General features: G+C 35.9%; 1 protein-coding gene across 8 annotated transcripts in view; it reads left to right on the forward strand.

Annotated features, from left to right (window-relative positions):
• Positions 1–20,749, forward strand: part of RIMS2 (regulating synaptic membrane exocytosis 2) — a 590,231-nt gene that overhangs the window by 76,981 nt on the left and 492,501 nt on the right. The window lies entirely within an intron of this gene.

Genomic DNA, 20,749 nt, shown 5'->3' on the forward strand with positions numbered 1-20,749 from the left:
CACAACAACCAAGATATGGAAACATCCTATGTCTCCATCAATGGATGGATGGATAAAGAGGATGGGATTACACACACACAGACACAGACAGACACATACACAGACACAGACACACACACACAGACACAGACACACACGCACACAATGGAGTAGGAAATCCTCCCTTTTGTGACAACATGGATGGACCTTGAGGGCATTATGCTAAGTAAGATAAGTCAGACAGATAAAGACAAATATGATATCACTTATATGTGGAATCTAAAAAAGCCAAGCTCAAATAGAATGGTAATTACCTGTGGGTGTGGGTATTGGGGAAGTGTTAAAGAGTACAAACTTACAGCTAGAAGATGAATAAGTTCTGGAGAGCTAATGCACAATATAGTGATTATGGTCAACAATATCATATACTTCAAAGTTGCTAAGAGACTGGATCTTAATTTTCTCACCACACACGCACATGCACACACACACATAAAAGATAATTATGTGATGTGATAGAGGTGTTAGCTAATGTTAAGGTTGCACTCATATTGCAGTATATAAATGTATAAAATCAACATGTACATCTTAAACTTTCACCATGTTATATGTTAAATATATCTCAATAAAAAACCCAAACCAAAACAAATAAATGAATAAAAATAGTGAAATGGTTATTTTTGGTAACCTATCTCCTACTACTAGGTTATTTTTTAATATTTCTTTCTTACAAACCATGTGGCAGTGAACATGCTTGTACATTCTTGGATTGTAGGGTATTTGCACTTTTGCTCCTTTAAATTTTTCTAAATTGCTCTTCTGAAATTTTTCTTTACAAAAACATTGTTTTGGTAAAAGTTTTTGTAATTTCCTACTTAATAAGTCAATTGATTAGGGACAATTTCTAAATTTTAAAATTGTTGATATTACTAGTGCTATATACATTTTATTTTATATAATATTTAATTATCTAAAATTGGTATTTGTTTTTACTCTATTAGCTTGTTACTGAAATTTAGCTGTGAATAATTTTTTGCCAATTAATTTAGATGTTCATCAATTAATATGATAGCTAATACCACATAGGCCTTATAAAAAATTTATTTGTGGCACGTTTGCCTAATGATGAACTTGATTGAATAGGTTTTGGTGAATTTTACTAGGTGGTGAATTAGTTCTTCTCATAAATGTAAATGTCTGATTCTGATAAATTTAAATCTGACCTCAGTTTGAACTTTCCCTTAATTTGTTACATAATTGCTGATTCTTGTTCTTTTCTAAGAAATAAAAAAAAAGCAAAAAGCAAAAAAAACAAAACAAAACAAAAAACCTATCCAGTTATTTTTCAAAGACACAGCTTAAATATTGCCAAATGGTGATCACTTTGTAGCAACTGCATCAGTAATTTATTGAATTCTCTTGCAAATAGTTTTTTTATTAGTAAAGACTAAGAAAAAGATAAATAAAAAAATTAGTTCCTTGTCATATAGATCTTAAAGTATTTTTCCAGTAAAAGAGCATAGGTATTTTTATAGCATAATTATATGCATGAAGTATTAAAGAAACTGGGAAACTGGATCTGTAAAGAATGCAAAACAATGTGGCAGAAATTAAATTTGATTCTAAATTCTGGCAGTTAAAAATTATCAAATAGAGGAAGAACGTATGTTTATTTAATCAGTCGAGCATTTCAATTAAAATGGGTCAAAATTATTGACAGGAAAGAGATGCTAATTAATAGAGCATAATAAACCAAGACCGTATTTTTTTTAACTATACTGAGTGTTAGCTGCATATAAAGTTCTAGTTCTCTGATAGCCTGAGAGAACACACATAATAGCACAGTTCCATGCCTTTCTGCTCTCATGCATGAGGCAGCCAAATGCCATCAGCCTTTTTTCCTTTCTGACATAGCACATTATTTTCTGTTGGCCTTGTTTTCCGCTTGTGTGCCTGTTTTTGCTTTCCCTTTTGGCTCTGGCTGCATTTAGCCTCCTGCTTCAGGTTCTACTTTTTTTTTCCTGGCTCTGTTTATCTTCCATTCTCTGCTTCCTTTGTCAGCCCAGTGGGTCCTACACCTCCTGCCTCTCTGCCTACTTAATTTTTATTTCCTTTTCTCCACTCAGTGCTTATGCCTACCTTATGGCCCTAGTAAACCCTCCTCTTGTGACTTACCCTCCTCTGCACTCCTTTACATGGAGAATTACAATGATTTAAACCTATTGGGGGACCCAACAGCCTATCATATCTGCATGTATAATAGGTGATTATAAAGGCACCTCGTGTTATTTGGCTATTTTTGAGTCTTAACCTGCTCTCCTAAACTCTAGGAATATTCTGAAGGTCATGAGGAACTCAGAAGATATGGATTTGGCCTGAGGTTATAAGGTATAATCTACATGTAGTTACTGTAGAGGAGTGTTTTTCAAACTGTGGCTCATGAAATCAACTTAGCGGAAGTACAACTAGCAATTAAAAGAAACAGTAAATTGAAAAGAACAGACAATATCATTGTGTATTACACTTAGTTAAGTATTTTGTCATGGAATTTTATTATATGCACTTATATAAATGTATATACTATGTGTAAAATGTATTTCTTACTGTGGGTCATGTTAAAAAAGGTTTGAATGTCATTGAGTAGAAAATTTACTTTTGGTCTGGCTGCTTTCAGATGATACTTATTCAAAGAGATCAATCCATATTGAAAGAGTGGGTTTGAACTAGATTTACAGTAGAAGCCCTTGAATTCTATCACAAAGCTTTACATGAGCCCCAGAACAACATTACTGTATCTGAGATGCCTGACTCAGCATTTAATTTGGTGAAGCCACCATGGAAACTGGGATTGCAAAGTAATTCAGCAGCATGTGGCATTTGAAGCTCTGTTGCAGCTCCTTTCGTTCTGTGCTACATTTAGAAGTGACTAGGTTAATAAAGGTGGGCTGAAAGATGTGCAGATATTGAAATCCTTATTCATCTTCCTATTCATAGCTTACAAAATTAAATTCATTGAGATAATGATTTTTTTGTCAGAAAAATATGCAGTAGGGGGATTGTGTACTGTGTTAGGACCAGAAATTTGGCTGACTTAAGTGGTAGCAAATTTTCAACAAATAAGAACATAGCACAGGGAGATCAGCTCAGTGCTTTGTGACCACCTAGAGGGGTGGGATAGGTAGGGTGGGAGGGAGGGAGATGCAAGAGGGAAGACATATGGGGACATATGTATATGTATAACTGATTCACTTTGTTATAAAGCAGAAACTAACACACCATTGTAAGCAATTATACTCCAATAAAGATGTTAAAAAAAAAAGAACAAATAGTGTTAGAAGCAAATCCTTATCCCTATGCTCTGTCCTGGTACCACGACATTATTTGTCACTTGCCTGAATGGGGAGTGTTCTTCGAACCTTATGCTATCATATGAACATGGTTTTCAGCAGTAAGTCCTATTTTCAAAATATTTCAGACCAAGAGCATCTCTTCCATAGTTTAAGGTACAGAAATCTGAAGTTTCAGCTAAATACTTGAGCAAAAACTTGAGATAGCGACTTCCCTGGTGACACAAAAGTTAAGAATCCACCTGCCAATGCAGGGGACACAGGTTCAAGCCCTGGTCTGGGAAGATACCACATGCTGCAAAGCAACTAAGCCTGTGCACCACAACTACTGAGCCTGCACTCTGGAGCCTGCGAGCCACAACTACTGAGCCCACGAGCCACAACTACTGAAGCCTGCATGCCTAGAGCCCATACTCTGCAACAAGAGAAGCTACTGCAATGAGAAGCCCACACACCTCAATGAAGAGTAGACCCCCCCGCTCGCTGCAACTAGAGGAAGCCCGAGTGCAGCAATGAAGACCCAATGCAACAACAACAACAACAACAAAAAAAAAACAAACTTGAGATAGAGCTGCTGCTGCTCTTTTTTTGGCTTTGCATGGAAGCAACCTAAGTGTCCATCGACAGATGAATGGATGAAGATGTGGCACATATATACAATGGAATATTACTCAGCCATAAAAAGAAACGAAATTGAGTTATTTGTAGTGAGGTGGATGGACCTAGAGTCTATCGTACAGAGTGAAGTAAGTCAGAAAGAGAAAAACAAATGCCGTATGCTAACACATATATATGGAATCTAAAAAAAATGGTTCTGAAGAACCTAGGAGCAGAACAGGAATAAAGATGCAGACATAGAGAATGGACTTGAGGACACAGGGAGGGGGGAAGGGTAAGCTGGGACGAAGTGAGAGAGTAGCATTGACATATATACACTACCAAATGTAAAATAGATAGCTAGTGGGAAGCAGTGATGCAAGAGGGAGGGGATATGGGGATATATGTATATGTATAGCTGATTCAGTTTGTTATACAGCAGCAACTAACACAACAAGGTAAAGCAATTATACTCCAATAAAGATGTTAAAAAAATAAAACAAAATAAAAACAACAACAAAAAAATCCTGGCTTTGACCACATGTAGTCTATAGTCTGCTTCTATGCAGAAATAGCATGTCCAAGGTAGGATCTTTTTTTTTTTTTTTTTTTTTTACTATAAGTTACTGTCTTTACCATCTGTGTATCTTCTAGTTAAAATGTATTGCTCTTTTAGTTAACTTGAAGACCTACTCTTAGCCACCATAGCCTTGAATATTTTGTTCTCTCAGTTTTTGCCAAGGGCTAGGGAGAGATAGCTGATAGGAAAGAGTTGTCTAAAAAGCATATTAAAAGTTTTCTTCTCCTTCTCCTCCTCTTTATTTTCTTCTCAACAACAAGTACTACTACTACCAATTGTTGAGCACTTAATATGTGGACTAGGACTTTTCTATATGTTTCGTCTGTATTTTATTCAAATGTCAAATTGTGAAGTAGATATTGTTTTTAATCCCCATTTTTACAAATGAGGAAACTCAGGCTCAGAGGGAGAAGGGAATTGTTCAAAGTATCACAGGTTGCAGTGAAATCAAGATATAAACCTAGTGTGCCTGACTCCAGAGTTTATATTCTTAAAATTATGGTGATTACAGCCACTCCCTTTTCTTCTCAAGCTTCCACAATTGTTCTCTATGTGAAAGATCAGCAGAAAGCTATATAAATATCTAAGTATATCTCTGTATTGCCTACAAAACTGATTCAATATTATGTTTTTGAAAATTGCCGAAGTCCCCAGAATTAACAACTGTGTCATTTCTACATGTTTTGGAATAATGTTATTGAGGATGTTTAATATTTTGTTCACTGCTCTTTATATGAAGACACTTGTGACAAATTCTTAACAGAGATTGGGAACTTTTGACTTTACTGGAGAACTGGCATTTTTTTTTTTTTTTAGAACTATGTATCTCATTACATTGCTCTTTCATTTCCAATTACTAATTAGCTCTTTTATGTTTTTATCTTTTGTTTATATCTTCCTGGATAATAGCTATTGTAACAAAACTCTGGCTTATTATATCCTAGGTACTGTGCTAAATACTTTTCATGCATTATTTAACTTAATTCTCACAACAACCTCAGATATTATCCCTTTTTTTAAGATGGTAAGATCCCTGAGTCTTAGAGACGTTAAGTGACTTGCCCCAGTGACCTAGAAATAGCAGAGGCTGGCTTAGAATTCAGCTCCTTTTGACTCCGAATCCTATGTTTTTGACACAATGCTAGAATACTTAACCATGTTTTATTCTTTGCAACCACCTCACAAGGACAATATTATTTACCTGTATTTCAAAGGTAAAAAAGTTGAAATTTTTCACACAGCTAGAAAGTGTTGGAGCTAGGCTTCTTAGAACTAAGTGACCCCAAATCCTGTACTCTTTCCATTAAATTGATTATAAACCACTTCAGAGTACTTTTATTTTAAGCCAGTTCAATACCTTTTTGAAACAGGTGGAGGCATAAGTAAATTAATATATATAGAGCAGACAAATGAGGTATATGTGGAAACACTTTCATGTGTGCCTAAAGAATGCTTGTTTGATTAATTGGAAAAGGTAATATTGGTGTTTTCTTTTGGAAAGTATAGAAAAGCATAAAATGTGGCCATGGGGTACTATACATTTCAATCTGCCTCCATTAAGGTGCTTTCTCCCTGAGTGTAGGCATCATTAGATTTATTATGATTTTTAAAGTAACAATTTAAAATATTACTGTGGCACTTTGATGGTCCTAATACAGCTGATATTATAAACCTAGGCTTATATCTGTTCTTTAAATTAGCTTACAATGATTTAGAGGTCTAGGGAGCTCTAATCTAATTTTCCACTATTACCCAGATGTCTGTGAATCAGACCTCACTGGTAAAATAAGCTTCAGTTAGGGAGACAACTTACTGCTTAGCTGTATCTATTAGGCTTGGTCATGTGGTAGCCAAGAGTCTTACTGCTTTTTTTTTTTTTGCGGTATACGGGCCTCTCACTGTTGTGGCCTCTCCCATTGCGGAGCACAGGCTCCGGACGCGCAGGCTCAGCGGCCATGGCTCACAGGCCCAGCCGCTCCACGGCATGTGAGATCTTCCCAGACCGGGGCACGAACCCGTGTCCCCTGCATCGGCAGGCGGACTCTCAACCACTGCGCCACCAGGGAAGCCCCAAGAGTCTTCCTGCTTTTTAACCGGTGTTAGAAGAATAGAATTACAGAATGAGTGGTTACTAGACACACTTGCTCATGTGTTATAATTTCTTCATTTCTTTCAATTTACATGAAGCACCATGGAAATACTCATTTGTGTGTGCGTTCCTCAGTTGGTTAGTACTTAAGAAAAACAGACTTGCCGTGTTGAGTCAGTTCCATCTCTTTTGAGCCTAAAACATTGTTTTTAACAGTGATATCCTTGGATGATTCATTGGAACTCAGACTTATCCTTCGGAATGCCAGTCTCAAAATATACGGGATGTTACCCCACCCCACTCCCCAGTACCCCGTCACTAACATTTCTTACAAGGCATTCCTTGTTTTTATATTTTCATCGTATTTAGAAGGCAGAGTACCTGTGTTTTGTCTTGAGAAACTTATTCTCACTTGAAAACCCCAAATCTGTCTGTACTATGGAGAATCCTGCTAAAAATCATCATGCTGTGACAGGGCAGTCAGTGCCTATTATTTGTTATTTTTAAACCTTCTGATATAAGGCAGTAATACTTCTTCGTGCCTATTCTCAATTTATCTCCTTAAATTTGAATAGAAGTGCCTTGTCCTCTATTTAATATGTTCATTCTTTATTTAGGTTTTAGTTCTATCTCCCTTCAGCCTCATTTTTTTCAGACTGAATTTTAAAAATCTGACCTGATTTCAGCCCCATTCCCTCATAGATATCAATTGATCTTGCCTTGGATCTTTTGTAACTACATATAATGTCTTTCTTGGGATAGAATGACTTAAAGAACGTAATATAAAATGTTGGTTTCAGTTTAGAAAAAAAAAGATACCGTAATTCCTTTTGTTCAAGTGCATTTATGATATCGTCTTCTCGTGCTGATTCTGGCTGTAATAGAACACTGAGCTTTTCTGAATGATAGAGACCTTAGATGTGGAGAGATTTAAATTAATCCATCTAGTATTATATTACATATGATAGTTATATGTATATGTAATAATATATCTCATATTCCAGTTGAGTGATTTTTCTAGATTTTATATTTCCTTAGGCACAGTTGCTATAGATTGCTTTCTTTCCTGTGTGTGGGCCATACTTCCTTGTTTCTTTGCATATCTCCTAGTTTTTTGATGAAAACTGGACATAATATATTGTGATAGTTTTGGAATAAGATTCTCCCCCTTCCCCAGGGTTTGTTTTTGCTGTTTACTGTTGTTTGTTTGATGACTTTTCTGAACTAATTCTGTAAAGTCTGTTTTCTTTGTCATGGATGATCACTGAAATCTCTACTTGGTTAGCTTGGTGGTCAGCTAATGATTGGACAGAGATTTCCTTAAATGCCGGCAACAATTTTTGCCGAGGGTCTCTGTGTGGGTGTTGAGGCATGCCTTCAACATTCAGCCAAGCAGGTTGACAACTCTGCCTTTGCCTTCACTTCCTGCTTGCATTGTCCCAAAGGTCAGCCAGAGGTGAGAGCTTAGAGCCTTCTCCTGTTTTCCTGAGCAGAGGCACAGTCCTATGCACGTGTGTGGCCTTCTAGAATCCCAGGAATATGTTAGAGCTTTCAAAGCCCCTATGAACATGTCATTCCTTTTAAACTTTTTGGTTAGTCTATTATGTGCTCCAGTTGTTATCCACTGCCTCTAATTGTTTTTGACAAACTCCTCCAGGGAAAAGGCTTTTTTTTGTATTGGGCGGGCTCCAAGTCAGGTAAAATAAGGACAGCCTTGCAAATGGGGCTCTTCCAGGGTACCACCAGACAGGTCAAATAACGACACTTCTCTGGGAAGGAGGCTTTGAAGGCCCTCCAGCCCTATTCTGCCCCTTCTTCCTGTTTTTTATTTTAGTGTGTATTCAACCTGTTTAGGTTAAATATGCACATTCTGGCCCACTTTTTTGGGTTATGATTAAAATGGCAGTTTAGTTTTTGAAACCTTTCCAGTGTTCTTCTGGTTTGCCTTACTTATGTGTTATCTAGAGGCCAATGTGGAACCTGGGTGGTATTTCACACTGTAGTTCTCAAACCTTTTGCTGTGTTAATTTTGGTTAGCTTTATGCACTGGCTGCACATAGATCTGCTGAGGACTTCCTATGCAGGTTTAGAAAATTCTTTCCTCTAATCCCTTCCTCTTGATAATCTTCCCTCCACTCTCCAGTTGGGAGGAAATGGTATTCTGCCTCATGATTACATCATGGAGATGGAGGACAGGGCACTTATCTTGCTGCAGCACCCAGAGTGGGGAGAAAAGGGTACCATTTCATTATTGCAGAGCAAGGATGCAAGACAGGCTCTGCTCAGAGTCTGTAGCTGGGAGAGGGACCTATTTCCTTATTACAGGATGAGGATAGGAGACTGGGCTCTTCTCATAGTCCCCACAGCTGAGGAGGGGTTACTGTGGAGATGCTAGACAGGGCTCTTCTCATAATCTCTGCAGTTGTAGGGCTTAGTGGAGAGTGGAGAGAAGTAATCTGTCTTTTTTCATGCTGTTCGCCTGGAGTAGGGCAGGCACTGTAAATGTTCTGCTGGACTGCTTTTTTCCTGATCCTTTGGCTAGAGATATCAGGCTTTTCTTGGGACTTTTGTTGTTGTTGTGCCTGCTGGTGTTTCTGGGTTGTGGATCTCTTTAGTGCTTATGTTAGGATATATAGGACATGGGGGGGAAAAAAAAGGCCTCAGGTATCTCATTCCCAGAGGTTTTTCCTTGAGTCTCAAGGTTCTTATCCAGTCCACGTTCTTTTCTTTGTCTTCTAGTGTCTTCTGTCGGTTGCCTTTTGAATTTTATTGGGAGTTTAAAGATTGTAATTAGTAAGAGAAATCGGACGGTGTGTGTTTACTCCATCTTGTCTGGAATTAGACAGTTACTTTTCGTTCTCCTAATCTTTTGTTTTCTCACTATATTTGTTTACCCCAGTGCATTTCCATTCCTTATATAATTTGGCAATAATATTACATTAATTACAAAGAAGTTACAGATAATACTGGATTATGAAATTGTTAGATGGGTCTAGTTAATATGTATCCAGGCTCTCTGTAACTTTGGAGCACCAGTAGCCATGAAAAGAGTTGCAAATTAGGTACCCAGTTATATAAAGAAGCAGGTGCATTTAGGTTTTTCAAAGGCACTAGATTAGCATAAATTTGAAGCAACTGAAGTATGCTTTGTCTAAACGTAAAGCATAAAAAATGATTACTTTCTACTCTGAATAAAATGATCTCAACTCATTACTATTTTCTATTTGGATTTGACTATCATTATCTTACAGTGAGAGAACTCAGTTGTTCTCCATTGTAAAATTGAGAACTTTTTATTTTTTTGATGAACTGCTTAATTGTTATAATTTTTAGCTGATGTCCACATTTTTGTGGTTGCTGTCCTTTATTTGCCTTTACTTATGGACTTCTTTGTTATTATTACTATTATTATTGTTATTTTCTTTCTTGGCTTCTGCTAGTGTAGTACTTCTTCAGTGACTGCCCTATTAAGTTTCTATACAGATCAAAGAAAAATTGGCAGGAGCAAATGATTGTAATCAGTTGGTAATAGAAGAGGGTGACAGCTTAATAATCATGCTTTATTATGAATTGATTATCCTCAATCAATGAATCAAAATTCAAGTATTAAACTTTAACAATTATCTTAATAGAAATATCTGAAAGAGACATCCTCATGAGAGTTAATCATAAATTTAAATCTATCCCCTATGTTTCTGATAATGTACCACCTGAAGTATTAAAATATAGGGAAATTCATAATTCACTCATTCATTTAACATTTATTTTACACTTATTATATGACAGACATTGTGTTAGGTTTTGGAGTCACAAAAAAGAGTAAGACATGGTCCCTGTTCTTAAGGAGTTCATACTCTATTGAGGAGTATAAATATTAAGAAATATTTATATTCCTGGTAGCGTGTATCCATGTGTGTATGTATGTGTGTGTATATGTGTATATTTAAATGTATATATATTTATAAAATAGTAATAATATATAATATATAAAAAAGTATGTACATATATACATACATATATATATGAATAGAATCATTGTAGAAGGCCAGCAGGTTTGCAGTCTATGTATTTTATCAATGTACAACTATAAATGTTAATGTCAGACCTGTGTACACTCAATAAATATTTGAAATGTTAACTGAATTAACATAGATGATATTTACTCATTTTGCTTTTTCTTAAAAATCACTATACTCATTATTAAAACTGTGATCTTGAAGATATCATTTAAACTATATGATCTTTAGTTATCAATATGTTAAGTTAGGCTTTGTTAGAAATAATTCTGCCTCTGTATGTTGTTGTAAGAATTAAATTAATGCATGGGAGAGCATTTTATAAACTCTAAGGTACTATGTTAGTTAATATAAAGAATCCTATACTTGACTTTGTATATGAATACAAAGCCAAACAAAAGCAAAGTGTTCTATTTAAAATCCATTTTCTCATTTCTGCCTTTACAGTACTCTGGCCTAGAATATAGCTCTCAAACTAGAATTTGAGTTCTTTGAGTAGCACCTACTCTAGTTCTAGACTGTAAGTAGTTCTAGGCAGTAAGTAGTTCAAGGCAGTAAGGATAGAGTAGTAACCAAGACAGATAATGACATATTCTGAGTCTTCATCTGTCTTGGTTACTACTTTATCCTTACTGCCTAGAACTATGCCTGGTATAGTAGGTGCGTAAAAAATATTTGTTGATGGACAGCTTTGCTTTGTAGTTAGAAGGTTTCATTATGCTCTGAAACAAACAAAACCCCTCAGCCCTTTACATACCTATCCCTTCCCCCCAACCAAAAAAAACAATTGTATATGTTAATAGAAGAATGAACAGGAAAGGTAGCCAGTGGAAGCAGGAAACGTTAATTATATAAAAAAGTGTGACAAAACATAAACTCGAGTTCTGTAGGTATTGCATTTGAATCCTGTACTTTCCTTGACCTCTTCACACTCCTCCCCCTAAAAAGGGAACAGTGTTTTTCTGTACACTATTTTATTAATTTTTGTGTGGATATGTAGGTATAAATATGCATTGCTTAAAAATTAGAAAATAAAGATAAGTATAAAGATGAAAACCACTCATAAGACTCATCTTTAAAATGAGGATAATAATAGTACCTCTTTTAGAGTTAAGAGGGTTAAATGAGTTAATGTTAGTAAATTACTTAGAACAATGCCTGGTACATAGTGAATCACTATGTAGTTGTTTGTGTACTAAAATAGAATAAAATCCCACAAGTGAATGACTTCCACTATTCAGATTATGCACATACACATATACACCAGAGGTTAGATTATTTCTTTAAGAATTTTCACAGTGACAGTAAGGAAGAGAAATTCTGATAATGAACCTCGTTAGACAGCAAAGCAGAAACATAATCTTCCCCTTGTTTTTCTGAGAGTAAATGGCATCAATCAGTATTTAAATATAATTGGGTTTCCTTTCTTTTTCTTATTGATTTGTAAGAATTCTTTGAATATTCTAGGCATTAATGCCTTTTTAATGTTGCAGATATTTTCTCCCAGTGTGTTACCTTCCTGTTATGATAGGCGTCCCATGTGTCCTTCATTAAACAGACATCTTTAATTTTTATGTAGTCAACTGTGTAATTTTTTACTTCATTGTCATATTAAGAAATCTTTATTCACTATAAGATGTTAAGATGTTTTCTCTATTTTCTTATGTTAGTTTTAAAGTTTTATCTTTTTCATTTAGTACTTTATAATCAATTTGGAATTTTTTTTTCTTTTAATGGTGTGAAGCAGGGCTTGTCAAACTACAGCCCCCAGTCCAAGTCTTGTTCAAATCTGGCTGAATTTTTGTACAGCCCATGAGTAAAGAATGGTTTTATATCTTTAAATGTTTAAAAAATCAAAGAATAATAATACTTTGTGATATGTGAAAATTATATGAAATTCAGTTTTTGGTATTTCATAAATAAAGCTTTATTGGAACACAGCCATGTTCTTTCATTTATGTATTGTCTATGGCTGCTTTTCTGCTAAAATGGCAGTGTTGAGTATAGTTGCAACAGGGACTGTAAAGCCTGCAAAGCATAAAATGTTTACACTCTGGCCCTATAGAATAATTTGCTGACCTCTGGTATAAAGATATACATAATTTCACTTTTCCTCTTATAGTGAGTTTCTATGATATTATCAACCAAGACATTGCATTTTTTTCTTCCATTCATTTGTGATACTGCCTATTTTACAGATTTTGTTTTCTTTAATCACTCTGACTTTGTGTTTTAGCCATTAAAACTGTAGGGGTCCTTAAAAGCGGGTTCCTTTTTACAATCAGCATCAACTTTTTCTTTTCTGGATTTAATTGATCAATATTTTCCTATTTGTGGTCCTTTTCTCTTAGGCATTAAGAACAGTCCCTCTTACACCCTTGTGCTGAAAGTCATCAGATGATGTTTATTTAATGTGATAAATCTGCCTAGAGGTAGAGGTCTGAAGTTGGTGACCTCCTTTAGTCCCTTCCTTTTTTTCATTTCTTTTTTTTTTAAACTAAAGACCACTCTGGTTTAATTCTTATGTGTGTAACAAGGAAGTGAGTCAACATTTATTGAGAGTCCATTATGTGCCACTCAATGTACCACATGTTTTTATAATATTCCAAACATATAGAAACATGTGCCATGTATTTTCATCCATTATTTTATTTAATTCTAACTATCACTCTATGAGGTAGCTAGCTATTTTAGTTCCCATTTCTACAAGTGGATTATAAAATGGTTAAGTAACTTGCCAGGTAGTGAACATTGGAGCCAATATTCAAACCTCAGTCTGCTTGACTCCAAAGCCCATACTCTTCCATATAAAAACTGAAAAATTAAATTGGGAGATCATGTTATCAACCTCAAGTATGTCAGAACAAAATCCTCATCATCCTCATTGTCTTTGAGAGTGTCTTGTGGATAGGGGCAGACACTTAGTGTCTTTCTTTATTCCTTTTAAGTTTTTTTTCTGAAAAACTTCATTATGTTAAGTGCTCTCATATGTTGTGACAGCAGGTTCCTTTGTCAGCCATATCCTGTTCAGAATAAATAACCTGTGCTATGCCAGCATGATTTATTGCTGCTACTTCCTTTCTTTATGTTTTGAGTAATTTTATCATAAAAGGATATGAAGTGTTTTAGACATGTGCAAATGCCTGAGTGACTAGAGCAGTTCACCTGGCTGCTTGGCTACCTGCCTGTGGACAGTGCTTCATTTGATAGCAGAGACGGTAGGAGAACAAATTAGGATTTTAAAACAGGACCAGTATACTGAATCCTATCACCATTTCTCCTCTAACGACCTCCACAGAGAATTTACGGGTTTCAAAGGATCAGAGCACATATACATACGATTCTTCGAGCAATCTAAGTCACCGTGATGAGGACAGAAAGAGCAGGTTCCCTTGCTGAACAGGTGTTGCTAATTGTAAATCCCTTTTCTTGGGTACTTTGAAAATGGATTTTACATATCTATGTGTAAGATTAATCTTTAAACTGCCTATAAGCATAGGATACACTGGATGGTTTCTTCTTTTTTAAACCAGGTGATATCTTAAAAATATTATATATATTTTATCATGAGAAAATAGAATTACGTTAGAGGAGATTTGGAAAATAGAGGCAGGAATCTACCCACAATCTTGCTACTCTAATAAAAACAATAATAATATTTTGATGTATTTCGTGCTTGTCTTTAAAAAAATCTTATGCATTAAAAACCCAAAAAACTTAGAGCTAATCTTGCAGATAATATCTTAACGTCTCTTTTGGACCCAAGGTTGTATGATTTATAATGATGATGCCAAGGATTTTCAAAATGTGTATGTTTGTGTCATGGACTAATTTGTTGCCTTGTCCACTCTGAATTATTAATTCTTATAATTTACTATGGAAAAACAATTTTTCATTCTTCATGATTTATTTGGTTTTCTCAGTTATAAAAAGTAATGACCTTATTGTAAGCAATTTTTAAATTTTTGAGAAATGTGTTTTTCTCTACAAATCTCTAAAAATTAATGATAGTTTTAAAAAAATGTTTGATGCTATGGCAAATTACCATGTATTTTGGATTGTTTCTCTATATACAGACACTAAATGTATCATTTGTGGAATCAATTATTTTTGGTTTCCTTGATAGCACAGTTAATTAAGTCATACTCATATTTTATTATGTAATTTAGGTAGCTAGAAACTGTAGAGAGCCATTTTCAGTCTTATTTTTGCTACCATATATATATGACCAAAATGTACATAGAGGTCTCAACCATTCATCCACTCCTCCTGATATTTTTGAATGTTTACTGTGTGCCTAGTGTTGTTTAAAATTCTTGTCCCAAAGATGAATAAGACATAATCTCTGCTTTCAGGGGGCTCACTTACATAAAATTATTAGGTCTTTATGCGCTACATTTATTTAATATAAATGTTTTGGATATATTGGTTTACTATTTTATTGATTTATTTTCAGTACAGATACATAATATAATACAATGCAATATAATACAAAAGTTATAAAAATATGTTGTGAAAAGTTTCTTTTCCAAAACGTTTCCCCATTTATCTGTTGTTCTTTGCTAAGGAGAATATATTCATAGAAATGAAATGTAAATAATTTAAAGGCAGGAATACCTGAAAAAGTTTGAATTTAGTTTTGAAAAGGAAATTCAGTTTTGAAAAGTGTACTTTTGTTTATTGAGTAACCACTATGTGCCAGGCACTTTCCAAATACCTTAATCTATCTAGTCTTGTCACAATTTTATTAATTACAAATGGAGGTTCAATGAAATAAAGTAAGTTGCTCATGATTCCATGAATATCAAGTAACATAGCTAAGAAATAGGAACTAGTTCTGTCTAAATTCTCCTGAGCCCATTCTCTTGGTTCATCAGCTATCTTACACAAATTAATGCTTTGGAATTTCAATTGAGTTTACATTAAAATGTTATTGTTTTTCCCTCAGAAAATGGTTAGGAAATAGATTTTTACACTAAACTGATAATGATAAACTTGAGTAACTAGTGAAAGAAATTTGGGAAAAGATGTATGAAGAAAAGATTATAGTTTTTAAATGATACAGTCAATATTTCATAGCTTGTGTTAATATAAAAGAATAAATAAAAATCATCTTGTCTTGAATTTACATTCCATTATAGATTTACTGTCATCTATATATTTAACTTACAAAAAAATTTACGTTTGCATTCCCTGAGTAAATACTATGTGGCAGTGGGGGAACATCTTTTGGTGTTAGGGGGAGAACAATTTGGCATTGAAAAGTTGTCACATATATAATCCAGATTAATTATGTAACTTTTGTCCACTAAATTTAATATGGAAAGGACTTCAGCATTCATTGGCAATCACTTCATTGACTAACAGCTTGACAAATATTCTCTTCCATTATTCATAAGCATAGTGGCTCATTTTTACAGACAAAGGTAGCAATAGCTAAGGTTCTGGAACCATCATTTCTAAAACACTGATTTGTTTGCTGTGAGTAACATGCAAAAAAATTGGCCCATTTATAGGCGTATACAAATGTTAAAATGTTTGGCATTATATAGGAAGTTATGTGGTTATTAATGGAAATGTTCATATTTTTCCCCTGAATATGTCCAGATATTTTCATAGATCTTGTGGCAGAAAGTGCCTGGCCCATTTTAGGAACTGAAAGAAAGCCAGAGTGACTGACATACAGATTAAATGGGGATCATGGAGAGATGTGGGCAGGTGGTGTAGCAGCTTTAAGTGCTGATGCAGAGGTAGGGGCAGAGGCAGCAAGAAAGTTTTTGGTCTCTAGTCTGCCTTATTTCATTTTGTTTACATTTATATTAGAGAGTAGAAGTCTTTCACTATGTGGTCTCTTTTCTTTGCCCCTTCTCCCTTTTTTGTAATTCTGATATTATAAATATTTGGTGGCTTAAGTTTTATTTTAATATCGTTTCATAATATCCTTAGCCTCCTCTTTCTTTAGACATTGGTTCCCTTCTAAGGTCTGTGATATAGCTGGGCTGCTTCCTTGAATTAACTTTCCCAGAGTAGGATCTTCCAGACTTTACGCTAGAGGACATTTGCTTGGCTGCTAGTGCCATGTTGTTAAACTAGAGTCTTAACATTCATTATATAAGATTTTACTTACTTTCTCTGTGTTCAGTATATTGCTTTTGCCCTCATCTCTGCTGGTATCCCCTAGTTAATCCCTCTCTGTTTTACCCTCTCCAGAGAAGATGCTGTTAAGCTTCTGCTGAGGCTGGGGAGAGGCATGGAGTGAGTGCAGGAATTTGGGTCCTAATCTTGTTCTTAAAGAGACTTTCAACTTGATTTTAGTCCCATTTTTACTCTTCACTTCTAGAGATACCTGGTGTAGCCAATTTTGGTGACTAATGGGGTTCCAGGATGTTAATTTGCTTCTTTGCTTTCTTCACTGCTACTTCAAGATTCAGCTTTGTTGGGCCTGCTGAAGTCAGTTACACTTGTCTGTCTGCCTTGCAGCTCAGTAAATTTTGCTACCATTGGATCTGTTAGGGTCCATGGCAGGCTGCCCCAAAATATGCCTCAATGCATATTGATTATTTTGAATTAAAGTGACTTGAGAAACAGCTGGTGAGAAAAAAAAATGATGTTTAAAAAAATACTATGAGCTGCCTCTTTCCCCCTAAAAGCATGGAAATAAACCTCCCATGTGAAGGTATCCTCCCTATACCAGGAGGGTAGAAAGAAAGCATCCTTATCAACAGTTAGGGAATTCAAGGCTAAGAGACCTGTATAAACAAATTTTATTACGTCTTCATGAGCCTGCAACCCCAAGCACAAGTCCTTTTGTTTTATTAAATCTTCGCAAATAATTGTTTCTTTGTCTAAAAATGATAAATACACAGCCTGCTTTCGTTACTTCAGAGGAACCATTTCTATGGGACCTTCATGCATATGAATTAAATAGTTTTTTTTTCCTCCTGTTAATCTGTCTTATGTCAATTTAATTATTAGACCAGCCAAAAGAACTCAAGAGGAGTAGGGAGGAAATTTCCTCCTCCCTGACAGATCCTAACCCATTCCATTGATAAACAAACAAAACACTATTATTGTTTCTTTGGGATAGTTTTTGGGAGAGAATGAAACCAAATGCTTGTGTTCATAACTCCACTCTTGGTTAATCTAATAATTTGAGCATAATAGCTCTGGTTTATTAATTATATTCTATCTATCTACCTATTATCATCATCGTCTTTATTCTTCTCTCCCTCCCTCTTTCCTTCTATTTATCTATCATCTAGTTTTGTCTACTTGTTTTAGCAGTTTCTGAGATGGCTGTGTTTACATTTTCAGTTATAATTGCTGATTTTTCTGTTTATTCCTGTAGATTTGTTTATTGCTTGATGTATTTGGGTACATATATGAGTATGATGGATATATTTTATTTTGTTGTTTCTTTTACAGATACAGATAAGTAATTCTTTGTCCCCTTAACTGTTTGGTCAGCTATCAGTCAGGGTCCAGTCAGGAGATACAAAAATTTCAAAAAGGAAGTTTTCATATAACAAGTGAACTATTTATAGGGAATTAAGTGCTAAACAGAGATAAAAGAGAATGCCCTAGGACTGAAGGAGTACTCAAGGAAAGAATAAACTTGGAAGCCAGGGTCCCTCCTCAAGGCTGGATTCAGAACTTGTTGGAGAGGATGGAGTTGTAGCCCATTGGATAGTGGAGAGAGGTTTGTTATTGCCCTGGGCCAGAGCTGGCCATTGTCAGTAGCAAGGATGGTGGGAGGAGAACCACAATCTGTGGCTGGCAGGTTGAAAGCCTTTCCACTTGGGTGCTTGGCAGGATGAGGGTGGTGGGCAGGTTACCAAGGGCCAGCACATTTGTAGGTAGGAAGCCCTCAACTGGAGGCTATTGGGAGTGAAACTGCTTGCTGGGGTATTGATGAAGTTCACCAAAAATCTGCTTTGGGGGAGTACTGTTGAACTTTCTGGGAAGTGGGCTGGGGTACTGGCTGACTTCCTAGAAAGCTGCTAGCAATTCACCTGTTTAATGTGCTGTTGAATTCTATGAGAAACTGGATGAACACCCTCAGAACTCACTGGATATCCACTCTTGGGGGTCTCTGCTGAACTCAGCACTGAGAAGCCAGTTGGGATTCCCATGGACCTTATTGGAAAGCTGCCCATGCAGTGCTGCTGACCTCTAGTTTTGTTCTTAGAGTGTTTGCCATTATCTTGAGACCCATAGTCATGCTTACTTACACACCCAAATATAGTGCAGAGCTTTGCTCTTCTTTGAAAGCATGAACAGACAGTACAAAGAAAAGGAAACACATAGTAAAATAAGTGAAAATTAAAATTTCAATAAAATTGATAAAGATTAAAAAGTTGGATACATTGTCTTGTTGAGGTTGTGGGAACGACATTTTCATACACTGTTAGTGGAAATAGAAATTAATACAACTTTAGAGAGGGCAATTTGGAATATTGAACAAAATTTGAAATGTTCCTCAATTCTACCACAAGGAAATTATCCTAGAGGTATACTTGCACATATGCAATGTGACATGTACAAAAATATGTTTATATTAGCAGAAGTTTAGCTATAATCTGATTAAATAAGTTGTGGCATATCCATACAAAGTAATAATGAATTCATTAATATAAATGTGATAATTCTATATACACCAATACAGAAAAAAATCCAAGATATACAAGTAAGATAAAATTAAGGTACAGACCATTTGTGTAAAAATCATATGTCTATATAATATCTGTCAGAATATACAGAAGAAAATGTTGCTAACAAGAACACGAAGCAGGAGGAAAGCAAACAGAAAGCACACATTTTGAAAAAACAGGAAAGTACACATTCTTTCTCTTCCAGTCTTGTAGTCTCCCACTAGCACCTCCTAATGGCAGAGCCTACTATAGGTCCAGCTGACAAAGCAGAAGTGGGTGGTGGGTGATATCACAGCATCAGAATCAGAGTCAAGTGTAGAGGGTGGGTTTGGAGCTGAGAAAAAATAACTCAATAACTGGCACATCTTATCTGTTTCAGAACTCCGATCAGATGATACATGTTTTCTAGTTTGTTGTCCTGCTTTTTAGGTTATAGGCCATAGTAGATTCAGCCTGCCATAGTCATGATATATTATCCTTTTTATATTTTGCTGGATTCAGTTTGCTGATCGATTAAGGATTTTTGCATCTGTGCTTATAGGGGATGTTAGTCAGTCGTTCCCTTCTCTTTTTTTTTTTTTGCGGTACGTGGGCCTCTCACTGTCGTGGCCCCCGTTGGGGGCACGCAGGCTCAGCGGCCATGGCTCACGGGCCCAGCCGCTCCACGGCATGTGGGATCTTCCCGGACCAGGGCACGAACGCGTGTCCCCTGCATTGGCAGGTGGACTCTCAACCACTGCGCCACCAGGGAAGCCCGAGAATGAGTTTTAAAAGTGTTCCCTTGGCTTTCCTTTCTGGGAAATTGTAGAGTATTGGTATCATTTCCTCTTTAAATGTTTGGTAGAATTCACAGATGGAACCGTCTGGAACTTGGTGATTTCTGCTTTGCAAGGTTATTAGCTATCGATTCAATTTCTTTAGTAGATGTAGACCTATTCAGATTATCTGTTTCTCCTTGTGTGAACTTTTGTAGATTGTATCTTCCAAGAAAATGGTCCATTTCATCAAAGTTATTAAATTTCTTGGCATAGAATTCTTCTTAACATTTTAAAAATCATTTTTAATGTCATGGAATCAGTAGTGATGGACTGTCTTTTATTTCTGTTATTAGTAATTTGTGGCTTCTCTCTTTTACTTGACTAATCTAGATAAGGGTTTATCATTTTATTGGTCTTTACAAAGAGGCAGCTTTTGGTTTTGTTGATTTTTTGTTTGTTTGTTTGTTTGTTTTTTTTGCTGTACGCGGGCCTCTCACTGCTGTGGCCTCTCCCGTTGCGGAGCACAGGCTCCGGACACACAGGCTCCGCGGCCATGGCTCGCGGGCCCAGCCGCTCCGTGGCATGTGGGATCTTCCGGGATCGGGGCATGAACCCGTGTCCCCTGCATCGGCAGGTGGACTCTCAACCACTGCGCCACCAGGGAAGCCCCTGGTTTTGTTGTTTTTTATCTGTTGATTTCATATTTTAAATTTCACTGACGTCTGCTCTAAT

Source organism: Mesoplodon densirostris, chromosome 13, assembly GCF_025265405.1.
Source record: "Mesoplodon densirostris isolate mMesDen1 chromosome 13, mMesDen1 primary haplotype, whole genome shotgun sequence".
Taxonomy (NCBI): Eukaryota; Metazoa; Chordata; class Mammalia; order Artiodactyla; family Ziphiidae; genus Mesoplodon; species Mesoplodon densirostris.